This window comes from Caretta caretta, chromosome 8, assembly GCF_965140235.1.
Source record: "Caretta caretta isolate rCarCar2 chromosome 8, rCarCar1.hap1, whole genome shotgun sequence".
Lineage (NCBI taxonomy): Eukaryota > Metazoa > Chordata > Testudines > Cheloniidae > Caretta > Caretta caretta.
In genome coordinates this window covers 10,910,165-10,927,023 of record NC_134213.1, presented here as the reverse complement: position 1 = coordinate 10,927,023, position 16,859 = coordinate 10,910,165, and the positions used below count along the sequence as shown (strand labels likewise).

Sequence of the window (16,859 nt, the reverse complement as noted above, 5' to 3'; positions counted from 1 at the left end):
TTCATTGTATTAATCTAATACCTACCATTGTTTAGTGCACAAACTGTACAAATGTGTGCTGAAAATCTACAACACAGCGTATAAATAATGCTACATTCTGATTCCATGTGGGTAGTGAAATATTCACATTTAGAACAGAAATTATATTTCTTGACAATAGTTTTTAAATTGGAATATTTAAAATCCGAAGCTTGGCAAGGTAGCTTCTCAGTATAGGATGGTACTTGTCTGTTAATTTATTTCGCTTTCTTATAATTTCAGCTGGTTTTCAATCTCACCTCACAACTAAGCCACATGCTTTTGATTCTGAGAGTAATTAAAATGTTTTTCCCTGCTTCTTGCTGATTTCCTCAAGCTCATTTGAATGTTTATGCTGAAACACCTGTTTCTGGCAGATAAAATAGAGAGTCCCTGGCTGTCACACTTAAACAGAATTGACTTCAGAGAGGTATTAGATAAATTCTTTGGTATGTGAAGTGCAAGAAAATATATATATTCAGTGAAAGAGGGAGTCTTACTCCTCATGTCTTGTCAAGTGCTTCTCTTTACTAAATACAGACTAATGTCTTTCAAAAGAATATTCTGCTAATTCGCCTGGTGAAAAAGGCCTAATGGTTCATTAATGCCCCAGGCAAAAAGAAGCTCATCATCATGCAGAACAACACTGCCAGCTCCATGACATTAGTTTCAAATATTTGCATTACTCCTAGTAAGAATGCATTCCATTGAGAGATTCTATTATTTTAAAAGGAACAAACCCACTTTCCATTAGAGGATCCTTTAATTCTATGTTAATGGACCCTATTTGTGTAAAAATAATTCATTTTATATCCCACGTGCCTTACACAATGGCGGGAATACAATGCAGCATTACTGAGGTTTTGTGTCTCAGTCAACCCATCTGTGTTTTAAGATGCATCTCTGCATTGTTTGCAAGCTACAGAAGAATGTGCAGTAAGTGTGTGTGTGTGTGTGTGTGTGTGTGTGTGTGAGTGAGAGGGAGAGAGAGAGAGAAGAGTCTACTAAAAAAGATTAGATCCAAAATGTTTGCTCTGTGCATATGTGCGCATGGATGCTCCTACGACCAATCATCCTGCATTTCACATCTACCCTAGGGTCTCCCTCCATGGCATCTCTCCTAGTGTGTTATCTGCCATGCTTTTTGCATAATTCTGTTCACGCCTTTTACATAAGACTGCGTGGGTGGTTTAGCTCCCATAAACTGTTTACCCTTTAGCACCTATCCTCCTTTTCTTTTCTCCTTTGGGACAATCTGCCTGAAACACCCACACAACGGGAAAATTTCCTAATATAAGATTTGAGAGATTTTCTCTCTTAAAAACAGAAAGAAAATGGATTTAAATCAAAAGAAGCTGTTTACTAAACATATTGTGGTTTATACTTCTCATAAGCTGAGCTAGATAAGGTATTCTCAGTCTGATCACAGAACAGAAATGAAAATCTTACATGTTTAATGCTACTTGGCCACTTTGAAATCCATGGATGAAAAGTGCTATATAATAGCTAAGTATTAATTAATTATCATCATTAAAGATCAGGTCATGGCTCTGACCTCTCATCAGAGTCCCAGCCCCAAACTGTATCCAGAAAGAAATAAAGAGAGACCCTTCCTAAATTTAGCCTGATTTTCAATTCTTAGGCTAAGTCTTTACTATCAAAAAGGTGGGGTTTCACAGCAAGATAACTCTCTTGCATTAGCTATCTCACTGTAAAATCCCACAAGAGACGCACAGGTAGCTTCTACTTCTATGTGGCTAGTCAAAGTCAACCCAAGGTGAGGGTATGGTGTTGACCTTGGCCAGCTACACGGAGGTAAAAACTAGCTGTGCCTTGTGTTTCCTGCAGGATTTTGCAACGAGTTAGTGATCTCATTCTAAAAACTTTTTTGGCAGTGAAGACATAGCCAAGGTGCTAGAATTCATTACCATATTAGGTAAGGTAACCGTTAATCTCCAAAACTTTACTCTTTGGGATTTAGAATGGCAATAATGCTAGGTTTTCAGTTCTTGATATTCGCTGACATTCTGTTTTCTCAGGCATTTATTTACATTTTAATAGAGTCATCATCACTTCGGAGTGTGTAGTAATAAGAGGCTCAATATCATTGAAGATTCCTATGATTTTTCCAGTTTGCACAAGCCTTGGAAGAGAAGAGGAAGAGATACTGGTCCTGTGAGAGGCACTACAGCATCATACCACCAGTCACAACCAGTCCTTTCCATTTGCCACCCTTTCACCCTCCCGCTCACCAACCAATCAAAAACATGAACTCCACTGGGCAAAACTTGCAGAACTGACTAGGAAGTGGCGAACACATAAATATCACCTTTCCTTCAACCGTTCCCCTTGGAAAATTCCCACTTCTCTTTGGTCTTCTTGCTCCTGCTGTGAATCAGACCAACTCTTACTAGGCTGGGTAGAGATTGAGGAAAGTGTAGATTCAGAAACTCATGCTCAGATATTTATTCATGACCCCCAAAATTAGCAACAAATAACAATGTCATATTGTGAGAAGTCGACAATGTTGTCTGATAATGTATAGAGATCCAGAAGTGAGAAAATGTTCCCAGCTGCCACTGCATCACTGTGTAACCTTTGAATAAGTTCTTCCTACGTCTGTGCCTTGCTTTTGCCATATGTGAAAATGGGATAACTCACCTTTGTAATGTGTTTTGAGACCACCGGATGAAGTATGCTTTATGCCTATGGCTAGATGCTGTTACTCTAACTCCTGGGCATTTAAGTTACTACTTGAGTAGCACCATTAAAACCAGTGGCACTGTTCATGGAGTAAAGTACTACTCTACATAAGTAAAGGTAGGACCATCTGGCCCATACCAAGTATCTGAATAGCAAACAGGAAATAGCTAATAACTGAAAATACTAGGTCCAATCTTGTCTCATGTACAACATTGTAAACCTGGAGTAACCACTGTCTTCAGCAACAACAATTACACCTTGCCTTCAACAGAGTAATTTCAGATTTAAATAGATATAATGGAGGACAGAATTTGCCCAGAACGGATGCTTAAAAGTATCCGTTTTACAACAGATGGTACCACATAATTTATTTTTATAATATTGGAAGAATTGTGCAGGTCAAGCCCTAGTTGTGTCTGGGTGCGGGTGGAGGGAACCATGGAAGAGAATCAACTAAGTGGAAATATATAAAATTGGGGAATCAGTGCATTACAGTTAATGTAGCATTACTTCTCATAGCATATAGACCAGACAAGATTGTCAAAAGAGCTCAGCTCCCATTTAGACCCCCAAATAAGACCTCAGTCCTGCAAACATTGACACAAATGCTTAACTTTTGAAAATCTCCCCTTTATATTAAGTCCTAAATAGCAGCTGAGCTTTTTCAAAAAGCTGTCCTGCAATTGTGGACACCAAGTACTAGACTATCTGGCCCTAACTGCATCATTCTTTTAAATATATATATATATATATATATATATATTCAAATGTGAAAAAAGTGATTAATTACATGTTTCTGTTCTGAAGTGAGTCCGACACCTGAGGCTCTGAGAGTTGCAAAATGACACACTTGGCCATGATTTTGAGTCATTTCCATACTGCACTGGTGTAAAATTATCTCCAGCAAATTACATCCCAGGAAATTGCAAATTACATTCCAGAAACCAAGGTCTTAATTATTACAAAGAATTTAAAGTATCCAGGACCCATTTTTGTAGTAATGAAAAATAGATTGTATGCTACTGACATTCATCCACAATCAAGGGCATAGTCTGCCCAAATGCCATGGGGATGGGTTCATTAGAATTATCTACAACAACTACAACTAACAACATAATTATGAATATTGCAAATGATTTCCCATCTGCATCCACTTTTAGCTTGAACTTCAGACCCTCCACCTCATTGAGTTATTTTGTTTACATTCAGTAATACAGTGTTAATTCCCTCCAGTATCTAGGATAGATAGAGGGGAGAATGAAGAAAGGTATGTCTGCTGAACTACTGTTCTTGTTCTGTCCAGGACAATATTTCCAATTATACTCATTTTTAATTCCAGTAGACCTCCTTGCCACTCAGAATATAGGACCACAAGAAAGCAACTAGCATTATCAGTTTCTTATTATTTCAAGTGACCCCTCCCCCACTGCCAATGCTGGTATCAGTGGTAAACCAAGAGTAGTGTTAATAATTAAAAACAAAGAATATCAATATTGCATTAAGCTGGCATTCTAGTAGCAGCTACACCATTTCCTCTTTGTTTTCCTCAGCAATAATTTGATTCCCTCATTCTGAGAAATGACATGGCCTTTGTCTGCCTACTTTATCCACTCTTGAGCCTCTGTTTATTGCCAAGGAAACAGAGGGGCAATTATATTAGCACCTCATTGTATACCACTTTAAGGAAAATTCATTGAGATGAATGTCTGTGGTAATCCAGGTCTAATAAGGGCTTGTTCAAAGTTCTATGGCAAGGATAAACTCTGGCTTCTCCTGCACAAGAAGGGAAGAAAACGATGAGCGTGTCCTTTCCCTGCTCCCAGCACAGCAGAATGCAGAACTAGCCTCCCCACCGCCCCGCCGTAACTGCACTAGTGAAAGGAACCACATTCCACCCGTTGTAGTAATGGTGCAATCACTAGCATAGACAGGGCTCCTCGGGCCTTAGAAGCAAGTTTAAAAAGGCCTGAGCCCTGTGAATGCTCGTGACTGAGCACCTGTGTAGCTGCACTGTTACTGGAATAAAAGTTACTAATTTTGCCTGGAGTGCTAGGCAGGGGGAGCGTAAACTGCCTAGCCGTGCAGTGCTCTGTAGCTTCAAGGAAGCGTGGGCAAATTCCCGTCCTATCCCCATCCCTCAGACTCCTGCCAGCAACTGGCAGCAAGCTCTTCCTGAAGTGTCAGCAAGGGCAGCAGCTGAGCTCATTCCCAGGAAGGTCTGTTCAGTCAAGCAGCTTCCATCTGTTCTGCACAGGCAGACTGGCTCGGGAACCTAAGCCGTTACCACTCTGTTTCCACCCTAGCATGGCTCCAAGGGGGACCAACAGAATTTGCCCAATTCTCTTCCCCTTTCAGAGACACAAAGAAATTGGTCTCTTGCTGTGGTCTCGTACAAAGGAGACGTTAAGGACAGCAAGCCTCTGGGAAAGGGCCAATGGAAAAGAATAAGTTAGACCTGTGTGTCACAGACCAGTGTAATTACACTCTAAATTAAGAACTGAATCCATACATTTGGGTCTGAACAAAAGAGCCTGTATTCCTGCTCGATTACAAGTGAATGGCAATAAATTTCCAATAAATGGTTCCTTGCCATTAAATCTATTCTCCTCAAGCTCCTTGCATTAATCAAGATCTACACCTTGTGGCAGTGTTTGAAGTCTAATTGAGTTGATTAGTTTGCTGTGATATATGTATTAAACAAAAACATGACAGGTTATTTGTAAGAAATACAGTTACTTCCAGAGAGGCACCTATCAAGCTGTAGGCATCATCAGACTTGATCAATAAAATTACCCCACAAACAAAACAAACAAACAAAAACACAGTCCAGTCCAGTCTCCTCCACCCCCACTAATGGCTCTTTAAAAGACTGAGGGTGAAATCCTGGCTTCACAGAGATCAGTGGGTGTTTTGCGATTGACTTCATTGAGCTGGCAATCGCAACCCTAGCTCCAAGTGTAGGTGTAGCCTATGTCTCAAAGGCTAGAATCCTAACCTGGCAGCGTTTTCAACCCACTTTGCACAGGCCTAAAGCATTACAACAAGCTGCCAGGCAGTGAAGAAGAAATCCCTTTGTTTTAAAAAATGAACGAACAGGGTTGGGCAAAAACAAACACACACACAAGCAAACAAACAAACGAAAAGCACCCCACCCTCCTGTGCAAAAGCCAAACCGGGAAAACGTCAGATCCAAAATAGAAGATTGGAATGCAAACTGTTATTGTACCTTAATCACCAGTTTCTTTCGTTCCCACCACAATACAAGACCTTTGTGCATATGCGATCATTACTGCTCCATGATTCTAATTATGGTCTAACAATGCAGACAAAAAGTCTGTGATGAACAAGCTTTGTTCTTCATCCGGGATTCATCACTACATGGAAACCAGGTTTAAGAATGACAAGTAGTTTTGAGTTTGGATTAGCTGAGTGGTATCTAGACAATTGCATGGCCATGTAGGAGGCTCTGTCATGCACTAATGGTGGATTTATATGTTTTAGGGCCTCTTTTTGCCCCACAAGTGGGTGATTCTGCTGGTGGAGAGTGGAGATTTAATGCCAAACAGACTAATTAGCATGTAATACACAGAGTAAAATGCCTAAAAAAGAGCAGCTTCTCCTCATTCCACAAAAGTGCTGTTATCAGGCACTAATTCTGGATAAAGCTCAGAATCCTGCTTTCTTGAACTGGACACAAGAAGTAGGCGAGGAAATGGAAACACTGGACATGAGTGGGCGAGGGTGAGGAAGAGACTAGGGGAGGGTAGAACCAAGACTATGCCCATTCATTGCCCCTTCCAACCCAACTGTTTCAAGGAGGGAATAGGCAAATGCATATTACTTCAGCCTCCCCAGAGACCTAATTTCTAGGTTGTCTGCATAGCAGTATAAGGGACAGATGAGGGGTTTTCTTATTCCTTTTGACTCGTTTGTCTGCACACATAATCCAGGTAACAATCTAGCCCTTAAAATTTTATATTCAAAACTAATTAAGTTCTCTTTCTAAAACTGCTTTATAGTGTAATTAAAAAGTTCCCAGATGTACTGATAATTGAATTCTATACTTACAGTTACTTTTCATGCCCTGGCCTGTTGAGAAAACAATGCTTAGCTTTTTTAGCCCTCTACCTGCCACGTGAAATACTCCTGAAGCACACGGTGATTTAATTAAGTCCCTCCAGGAATCTTACAAGTTCAGAATTTCTCTCAAGGGTTGTGTTCTCCATTTTGTGCACCACAGGAGTGGAGAACAGACCCCATACTTATTTATCTACGGGTTATAAACACTCTTCGTTCAGGTTTCAGAGTAGCAGCCGTGTTAGTCTGTATTCGCAAAAAGAAAAGGAGGACTTGTGGCACCTTAGAGACTAACCAATTTATTTGAGCATGAGCTTTCGTGAGCATCCGATGAAGTGAGCTGTAGCTCACGAAAGCTTCTGCTCAAATAAACTGGTTAGTCTCTAAGGTGCCACAAGTACTCCTGTTCTTTTTACTCTTCGTTCAGATTATCTGTAAGGGAAAAATATCCACAAATCCAATCAAATTTTAATTCAGACTGGTGCTGCTTGCTTAACATGTACTGTTACAGAAAGCAACAGGAGCTCTAATTTTTAATACTGCTGCTGTTTCCTTGCTCCCATGGCTAGTTCACTTTTAATCTTTGTCTATGATTAGACCATAACACATGGCGGAAAACAGGAAGAGAAGTTCACAGTAGGTCCTGACCCAATGGCTACCAAAGCCAGTGGGCGACTTTGCGTTCACTTTAATGGAAGTTGATAAGACCCCACCCCCAATTTCAAAAGTTATTGCCACACCTGTACGTGGGCTCAGATAGTCAAAGATGCCGAGTGGATTTAAACCAGAAGTCACTGAAGTTAGTAGCTAAATCCCCTAGTTGACTTGGAAAATCTCAACCATAAATCCTGCATGCAAAAATGCCCAGTGAGCAACTATTTTAGGGAGCCACTTTTGAAACCTGGGACCAGCGTGAAGGTTGGCTTGACAAATTGCAACTGCTCTGCCAATGCTATAGGCTATGCTCAAGTAACTAACGCTACGTCTGCACTCCAAGAAATGGGAATCACACCCCTACCATGTACACATACTCACACCAGCTCTCATCTGAGCTAGTATGGAATCCTCTTCTCTAAATCTACGGGCAGGGTGCAGAACTTCTATACAGGTGGAACATATCTGTAACTAGAGCCTGTAGCTGACTCATCAGCCCCGCCTCTTCCCCAAACTGCCTGCTCATCCACAATCCCATGGACAGAGCCACCATCAAATTTCTCTCTCGACCATGCAAAGAGCTGCAGAGGAGCCTTGGGTGACCTGTGTGCTTCCATACCACTGACTGCAGTAGTTCTGCAACATGTTCCCTCCATGGCAACAGAGAGGTAGCCGATTTCAGCCTACGAACCCCCATGATTATCTTTACGAAGTGTAATTTCATTCAGCGTGGTAGCAAGCAGAGGAATAGGTTATAATGATACTATCTCCAATGCAGCAATACATCCAGAGACAAAAATCTCTCCATTAACAAAAAAGCTCTCACCGTCTTTCCAAATGTCATGCTGTTGTCTTATCACTATTCATTATTAGTTTGGTAGTACTCCTTTCCCCCCAGCCTCACAGAAACAGTCCTGCATGTCTATTTGATTCTGTTTGTGTAGCTCATTTCTATTGATTTTTTTCCTCCAAGCGTAGCTGCTATTGTTCATATCAAAATAACTCCCAAGCATGGCTATGGAGCTCAGCTTTTGCAATCAATGATTTTATTCAAGCTTTTAAAAACAATTCAAATCATTTGACTTTTTACTCGTGGGGTTTTTTACATTTATTATTTCCTCAGCAACTTTCTCACAAGTTTATAAACAAAAACTATTTAGTGTTTTCTATTTGAAGAGTTAAACTCTTTAGAAGATTATATGAAATTTAATTTTATTAATCCCTCTAAGGTACATATATGGCCCTGTGATAGGGCCTTCAGTGGCCAGGTGGCCTAGTGGCTAGATCATTATTCAGCGGGAATGGTAGGGGGACCAGAGCCCACCCTCTCCACCAGGTCCCAGTCCAGGGCCCTGTATAGTTCAACCCCTAAACAGGGGAGATGATTCTCCCTCCTGGCAGGGTGGGGTCAAGACTAGTTTCCCTGGATTACTTTCTACTAAAGTCCTTTAGTTTGGGTGTGGCCCCTGCTAGTCCAGTTGCCCCACAGTTGGGGCTTATCTGCCTACTCCCCTTCACGGGGGAAGGCTTACTTGCCTCCAGTGCCTACGATGGCTGGCAGGTCGCTGATCCGTCCCTTCAGGAAGGCAAACAAAGAGCTCCTGTCTCCTCACCAGTCAGCTCCCAACTGAGCCAGGCTTCCTTCTTTTCTCCCGCCTCCAGGCTTGGCATTGGCTGCAGGTGTAATAGGGCGGGGCTAGCCGAACACGAAGCTTTTCTTTAACCCCTGCTGTGCCAAGTGGTAGTTTCTCTGCTCCATCACAGGCCCATATGACAATGGTATCTGAGTACCTCAGAATATTTAATGTATTTATCCTCACAATAGAGAGTGCTATTTCCCAATTTTACAGATGGGGAACTAAGACACAGAAACTAAGTGACTAGCCCAGGATCATATCAGAAGGCTATGTCAGGGTGGGGGAATTAAATGGAGGCTTCCCCTATCCAAGGGTATCACCCTTAACCACTGGGCCATCTTTCCTCCAAAGTGGTAATGTCAATCCAGTTGCTACTTGACAGATACCACAGAATACCATTCATACAAGTGTCGCAGCTAACACTAACGGACACCTTTGTTGCCATTCTCGAGGACCGGCTGAGGGTGGGAACTGAACTGAGCCATCTCTCCCCAACACCAACAGGTGTTGCATCTAGAGCCAACCTGAAGAACCTGAGTAAAAGTAGTGGAGTTACAGAGAGCACTTTCCATTGCCACTATCCAAGCTGTAACTGTTTTGTGAGTAAACAGCGAAATTCATCTCACAGGGTTATCACCCTGGGACATTTCACAAGCTCTAAATTAACTTTAAAAATATTGAAGCCACATGTTAAAGATCATCCCCATCTCACTCATTGCAATAGCATCCTCTGTAAACTGCATCAGGCCATTGCAATCAATCATTTTTCTGCTATAAGAAGACAATAGCAATAATATGACACGGTGTAAAAGTGATTTTTTTTTATTTTTTTTTTAAATCATCTTCATAGCCATAAGGAAATGTAAGGGCCAGAGCAAGCATGGAATCTGGAGAGAAGTGGGTCAATAATCTGTCTTGGGCAAATTACTGATATTCCCACACTCTTTCCACTTACACTTTTCGAGATCAGGAGCCTTCCTTATAAATCACAAATTGTATGCTGTGGGCCCACATCGTGATGGTGATTCATCCACGAGAACTGCTGTAATTGCCTCTTTTACATTTAAATCACAATAAAAAGAGCCAGACAAAGTCTTTAGCAATCCATGCCAAGTATATCGTTTAATGGGATCACAGGGGTGCCAGGTCCAGATCTTTGGCTACAGCTGAGAAACACACAGCTTAGTCTCAGGAGTGAGTATGCAAAGGAGCCTTTTGTGGAACCGCAACCTTGGCCCACTACATGCTGAGCTGGTCCAACCAGCATTACTTAGAGCAACCAGAAGACTGCTCTAATTTATGCCAATTGTTAATGGACCCAAAGAGCCCACATGGCAGCCAGAGATTTCCCCAGTCATCCTCCCTTTCCCTGCTTACACCACCTATGCTGAGCACAGGGGAACACATAAGAGTTGTTTCAGAGTAACAGCCGTGTTAGTCTGTATTCGCAAAAAGAAAAGGAGTACTTGTGGCACCTTAGAGACTAACCAATTTATTTGAGCATGAGCTTTCATGAGCTACAGCTCACTTCATCAGATGTTTACCGTGGAAACTGCAGCAGACTTTATATACACACAGAGAGAATATGAAACAATACCTCCTCCCACCCCACTGTCCTGCTATATACACACAGAGAGAATATGAAACAATACCTCCTCCCACCCCACTGTCCTGCTATATATACACACAGAGAGAATATGAAACAGGACAGTGGGGTGGGAGGAGGTATTGTTTCATATTCTCTCTGTGTGTATATAGCAGGACAGTGGGGTGGGAGGAGGTATTGTTTCATATTCTCTCTGTGTGTATATAGCAGGACAGTGGGGTGGGAGGAGGTATTGTTTCATATTCTCTCTGTGTGTATATAGCAGGACAGTGGGGTGGGAGGAGGTATTGTTTCATATTCTCTCTGTGTGTATATAAAGTCTGCTGCAGTTTCCACGGTATGCATCCGATGAAGTGAGCTGTAGCTCACGAAAGCTCATGCTCAAATAAATTGGTTAGTCTCTAAGGTGCCACAAGTACTCCTTTTCTTTTTACATAAGAGTTGCAATATCTACTTATCTGGTCACAGGAAGACTGACTTTAGGGTCACAGCGTTAGTGGCATAGTGGCCCCATCAGAGTGCAGAATGTGACCCCGAGTCTTCATTTGTGTAAAGTAAATCCAGGCAATACTGGGGGAGTTTAGAATGTTAATTCCCTTAAAAACTTTACTTCAATTATGTTATAGAAGTTAAGCCATACACACCAGATTAGAAAAACTATGGGAATAGGATTTTTAGTGGAAAAGTTATTAGGCTAGATAATATAGGAAAACTTCCTGTACTATGTGCACTTGCAATTTTGCACTCCCATTTGATAGCAGGAGATATCTGTGGGCGCCTTTAATTGTGACTATAAACATTTAGGGGCCAGCTGGTGCAAATGAGTGTGACTCCATTGACATGAGCCCTGATTTACACCTGTTGTGGATATGGCCATGGCTGTCCAGTGACTTGATTTGCTGTTGCAAATGTCATTGGAGCCCACAAATCAGGTAGTCAGCCATCTGCAAATGGCTGAACTCACAAGACTCTGTCCCAGGTCCAAAATAGCAGGTGCAAAGTTAGATTGTGGGTTTGGGTCCTTCTGAACAGTTGTTCCATTATTTTTCAAAGATCTGTAAATATACAGGGCAACAGGTAGAGCAGCAATGGAAGCCAGTGGGGGATGAGTTAAAGAAAAATATGTTCCTGTATTAACTGAAGTAGAGGAATTGACAACGCTGGCAGGATTAATAAACAAGGACCATGCACCATGTGTGTTCCAGACGGTGGCTTTGATCATATCTGCAGTAACATTTTAATCAATGTGAATGGAGAGCTTATTATAACACTTCTGATTGGTGAGATCTTTTCATATCCTCCTTTGCCACCCTGTAATTTAATTTGCTTAGATTGCTATATGGAATGATTTGGATGATGCTGTCTTTATCACAAAGGACATTTAGTGATTCCAAAGCATGCAGCTTGAATGCTATTTAGGGAGAATGCAGTGATCTAAAAGACACCTGCCTTTAATATGGGATCTCAGTAGAAGAAAAGGGGGAGAGGGTATCCCAGAGGAGAAGAGAGAGTAAACAGTTAGGTAAAGGCCAGTTTGTGTTGCATTTCCCTCACCATTTTCACAACTTGTATACAGTAGTATAAAAGGAGTTTGATATTTATGTCAAAGCTATCCACAAGGGCATTGCCATCAAAATGTTTGCTAAAATATAATCATCTAAAGAGATCCATGAGCCTATAGCCAATTTTTATACGGACTCTACTCTTGAATATTCCACTTTCCAATTTAAGAAAGCAACCTTGTTGCTTGCAGATGGTACTTGTGAAGAAATTTACATATTGCATTATATGAAGGTGACATTTAAAACGGTTTTCACTAGACACATCCAGCTTTCAGGTACATGAGTGCAACTCCCATTGACCTGTATCCACAGGATGGGACAAATACTGCAAACTTTATTCTTGCTAGAAGTGACTTTAACAGCACTACTTGCGTGCATAAGAGAAGCAGGATGTAGCCTGTAGGTTAGCACAGATTTTTCCCTATTATGACTAAAGGCCACATGCTGCCACCCTTCATTTAAATGGGAATACCTTCACAGTAAAGTATTTCTCAACATGAGTAAGTAGCGGTACCAGACTGTCAGTATATGTGATTACTATTTAACGTTATAAATTATAGTGCATTCTTAATACAAAATAATATAAACCCATGCAAATTAATTACATTAAAATTTGGTCTGTTTGATAACATATTAAGCTGCAATGTGTCTAAATTCTAGGGTGGAATCTCATTATACAGTATCATTCTGCAAGTTGTAACTTGCTGTTCTTAATTATTTGCTTTTGCAATTCTTGATATCGTAGGGCTTCATTCTGCAATACATTATAAACCAGTTAAAAGTTTGATACATAATTTATAACCTCTTCCTTTCTTTGGTTAAGATGCTCATTTATGAGTAGTTAGCTACCTAGGAGCATCAACATTTTAAAATAAGAGAACGATTAAGTGTTTTGCTTAGAGGGAAGTTCAGCTCTTAAAAGGTAACTTGATATAAGAGGCAGCATGAGGTTCCATGTCTCAACATATAGCAGGGCTCCAGGGAAGCATCAACCCAACCCTAGCCCTTACCATATTCTGAAGCTAATTCTGAATTTATCCAGCACCTGATATAAATTAGAGCAGTCTCAGGGGTGCTTTTAGTCATGCTTGGCCCCACAAAACCCTGTTGCGTCAGCAGAGAACAGAGAGAGAACAAGTGCTCCAGCTACACACAGCCCACCTGGGCCCCCAGCATGCCGTCCACCCTGCGAGCCATGAGAGTAGGGCAATAGAGAACTGGCTACACCATCACTACATTGTCAGAGGAAGCCCCTATAGTAGAGGTACAACCCAGAGGGAGAGCTGCTGCTTTTACATAAGTGGCCACGTGGCAATGCAGTATCGGCCCCACTGATGTCAGTTCAATTACTCCCAGAAGCAGACCAGAAGGGGTATGTGCTCTAGATTGTTGAAGCATACAAACGTGAATACTTTGCTCACAGAGCTTTTGCTTGGAAGGAGTGATATTCTCCCCGCCCCTGCCAAATCTGCTTATAAACCATGCATAAATGCCCCACGAGCACTCCCTGTGACTCAGCCCTCTACTTCTACCTTTCATAAACTTTCAAAAACCCACATTTGTAATGATTTTTTCCTTGCCAGGCTAGTCACCAAGTCCTTTAATGGAACTACAGCGTGAGCCTGCTCGAGGCAGGCAAGAGAATTTTCAGTACAAACAACCAGTTTAACATTTTCATTGCATATATTTTGCTTTTCTTAATTCAGTAATTTCATTTCAGAACCATGCAGCTGCATCTCAAACAGCTTTCTTTTCCTTTAGCATTAATAAGGGAGCTTTTTTTGCAAGACATTGGAGCTGCATAAGCCTAAGGAAGGTCATGAAACACAAAAGCAGTCCAATACCATTAATATTGCTATCTGTCACATGTCTTTTTTCAGGCCTTATTCATCAATAAACCTTGCGAGGCAAACAGTCGCTTCCCATATCATCTGAAGCAATGCTGGATCCATCCTATTTGCATTCATTCTAATTAGTGGCCATGATCCTCAGCTGGTGTGAATTGATATACTTCCATTGGCTTCAGTGGAGCTACATTGATTTACACCAGCTGAATATCTGAGCCAGTATGTATATTACTATTCATTGTTCTGTCAGTTTCAATCTGCCTCCTGCAAATCTTCATTCTGATACCTCTACTTAATATCTAGGAAGCAACATGACAACAGACTATCCTGATCTTGCTAGTGAACCAAACTAAAAAAAAACCCATAGAGTTCAATGGGGGAGTTTATAGTGACAATGGAAGGTATGTAAAATGCAAAGAATGAGATAACTTCATCCGTAGCTATCAGAGACTGAGCTTGTCCTCTCAAATCTATGTGTAGGCTCCCTGGGACCAAAGAGTTGCTCTACAGTGTGAATCTGCCACATTGCAGTTTGATCTATTGTCTGTGTCCCACTGTGTATTGTAATTTAAGGCAAATTTGGCTGAGAGTTAGCCATGCAGTTCCCATTGTTGTAAATGGGAATTGATAATAAATTCTCACCCAGCTATGAGCTAATCTTACATGCTGAATACCATTATTGTATAAAATATACTTGGTGTTGTGAAAACTTAGTGAAAAGAGGTAAAAATAGGCACATATTTATTATCTCCTTATGCTGAGAATCTTCAAAAGGAGGAAAAAATAACCTCACTGCTGATTATCTGCCTGCCACCATCTTTAAAAGTTACATCATGCACTTCAGTTGGAGGTAATGTTTCCATCTACTGTCAAGTATGTTCTGCAAGACAGTGTGCTACTGAGGTTGTATGAATATAATAATAATCCAGAGGGTAAGGAGTTTGGATTTTAGATGGTTCGTAAGTACAGAATGTCCATATTGGCAAAAAAAGTCAAAAGTTGAGTAACAATTCTTTTTTTCCAAGATTGAGAAATGTTATTAAAAACTTGCCTGATTTCATTATTTTGTAGATTTGCTATCAGTATACGAGTCTCACCAGGACCTTTTTTAAAAAAAAAAAAACTTTCAGCAATCAAAAATTTCTTCTGTCACCCATGGAAAGTGGGAGCTTTTTTTACCTTCTTTCACAAATCCCAATGCTGCCTTCTGTAAACATTTAAAATTAGCTCTATTAGTACCTAATTGTGTGTCCCATCTATAAGGTTAAGGCAAGAAAATTGAGAAATGAGAAAATATATAGATTCCTACATTATACGTGTGTTTGAAGTCCTTGAAACCTTGCATGGTACTGACTCTAGAGGCTAAATTAAAAGATTATGGAAATGTGAAATAAACTATCAGTAATGTTTTCTAGATATTTCCATGTGATTCAGAGGGCCTTCCACAAAGAGACAGGAAAGGGAAACCCATCACAAACAAACATGAGTGGAGATGATGGAAAGTTTCATAACACCTTATATCCCTGTCTGTCTATAGCTATCTCATAATCTCAGGTGTTTCTAAAGTATCCAACCCCGTCGTATCTTATCTCCTTTTTGTTGGTAACTTCAGGAGGATTCCTTCACGTGGTAGAGTTGGTCTAGAGCAAGAACCAGGTTCTGGTAAAAATATAGTTACAGTTAAGCATAGAGAGCCTTATCAGAGCTGCCAGCCATGTAATGCTGAAAGATGTTGATGCCCCTTAAATGAAATAGCATGCCATTTTCTCCTGGATGGGAGCTGGAACATTAATGAGATACTAATACTGCTAACTGTGAGTTTGATCCTACAGTTTTTCCTCATGAAGGTAGTCTCATTGAAATTAATGGGACTGCTTATGTATGGACTGCTTCCACGAGTAAGTGTTGCATGACTGGACCCCCATGCAAGTAAATCTCCCTTTTTACATTTTAACACTGTTGTGTTGGAATCCGATCCTGCAATTCCTTATTCTCATGGGTAAAAGTTTGCAGGATCTGGCTCTTAATTTTATTTCCAAAGGGGGATCAGTCATCTTGCCAGTATAATAATGTTCCTAGTTAATTTAGAAGGCAACTCTTGAAAAGATATATAGCTCTTGTCACTTCTAATTCAGAGAATGCCTGGTGAGGAATTCTGAAAACGATACTTGAACACTTGAATGGTTTTTCAAATTAAAAATAATAATGGATTCCTAGCTGGCATCCTACCCCAATTTACTGACAACCTAGACTTTTATTGCATTTTTGTTACTGACCAGAGTTGTAGCTGCATATTAGCCAAAAAACTTTCGTAAACTGGTGACTGGGCCATAGAAATTGAGTTTTTATGCCCAATTTATTTTAGCCTGGAAGATCGCAAATTCTTGAACCACTCTACTGATTTAGCAAAATGTTGCAAATATCATAGGACATTTACAATCTCATCCTCATAATGGTGATGTTGAGTAACTTGCAGGAGAGAGAGTTAAGAAGTTTACAAAGCAGCAAAATATAATAGTCTTAGAGGAACTTTTCAGAATTACCTCCTTGTGTTCCCCACCCCACCCATGACTACTCTTCATCTAGAGAAGCAGATCTCAAGATTTAAAATTAAGAGTGCAATATCTGAAGAGTAAAAAGTACTTGATGTGCCACCTTTGTAATTTGAATCAGAGTCGTTATAATGGATTCTTAATCTGATAAACCAACCTCTATATATACACCTCAGATACTTACTTGGCACCCATCACTGTAG

General features: G+C 40.6%; 1 protein-coding gene across 5 annotated transcripts in view; it reads right to left on the bottom strand.

The window, feature by feature from the left end:
• TRPC7 (transient receptor potential cation channel subfamily C member 7) overlaps positions 1-16,859 on the bottom strand; it is a 120,200-nt gene that overhangs the window by 93,565 nt on the left and 9,776 nt on the right. The gene's annotated exons all lie outside the window — the stretch shown is intronic.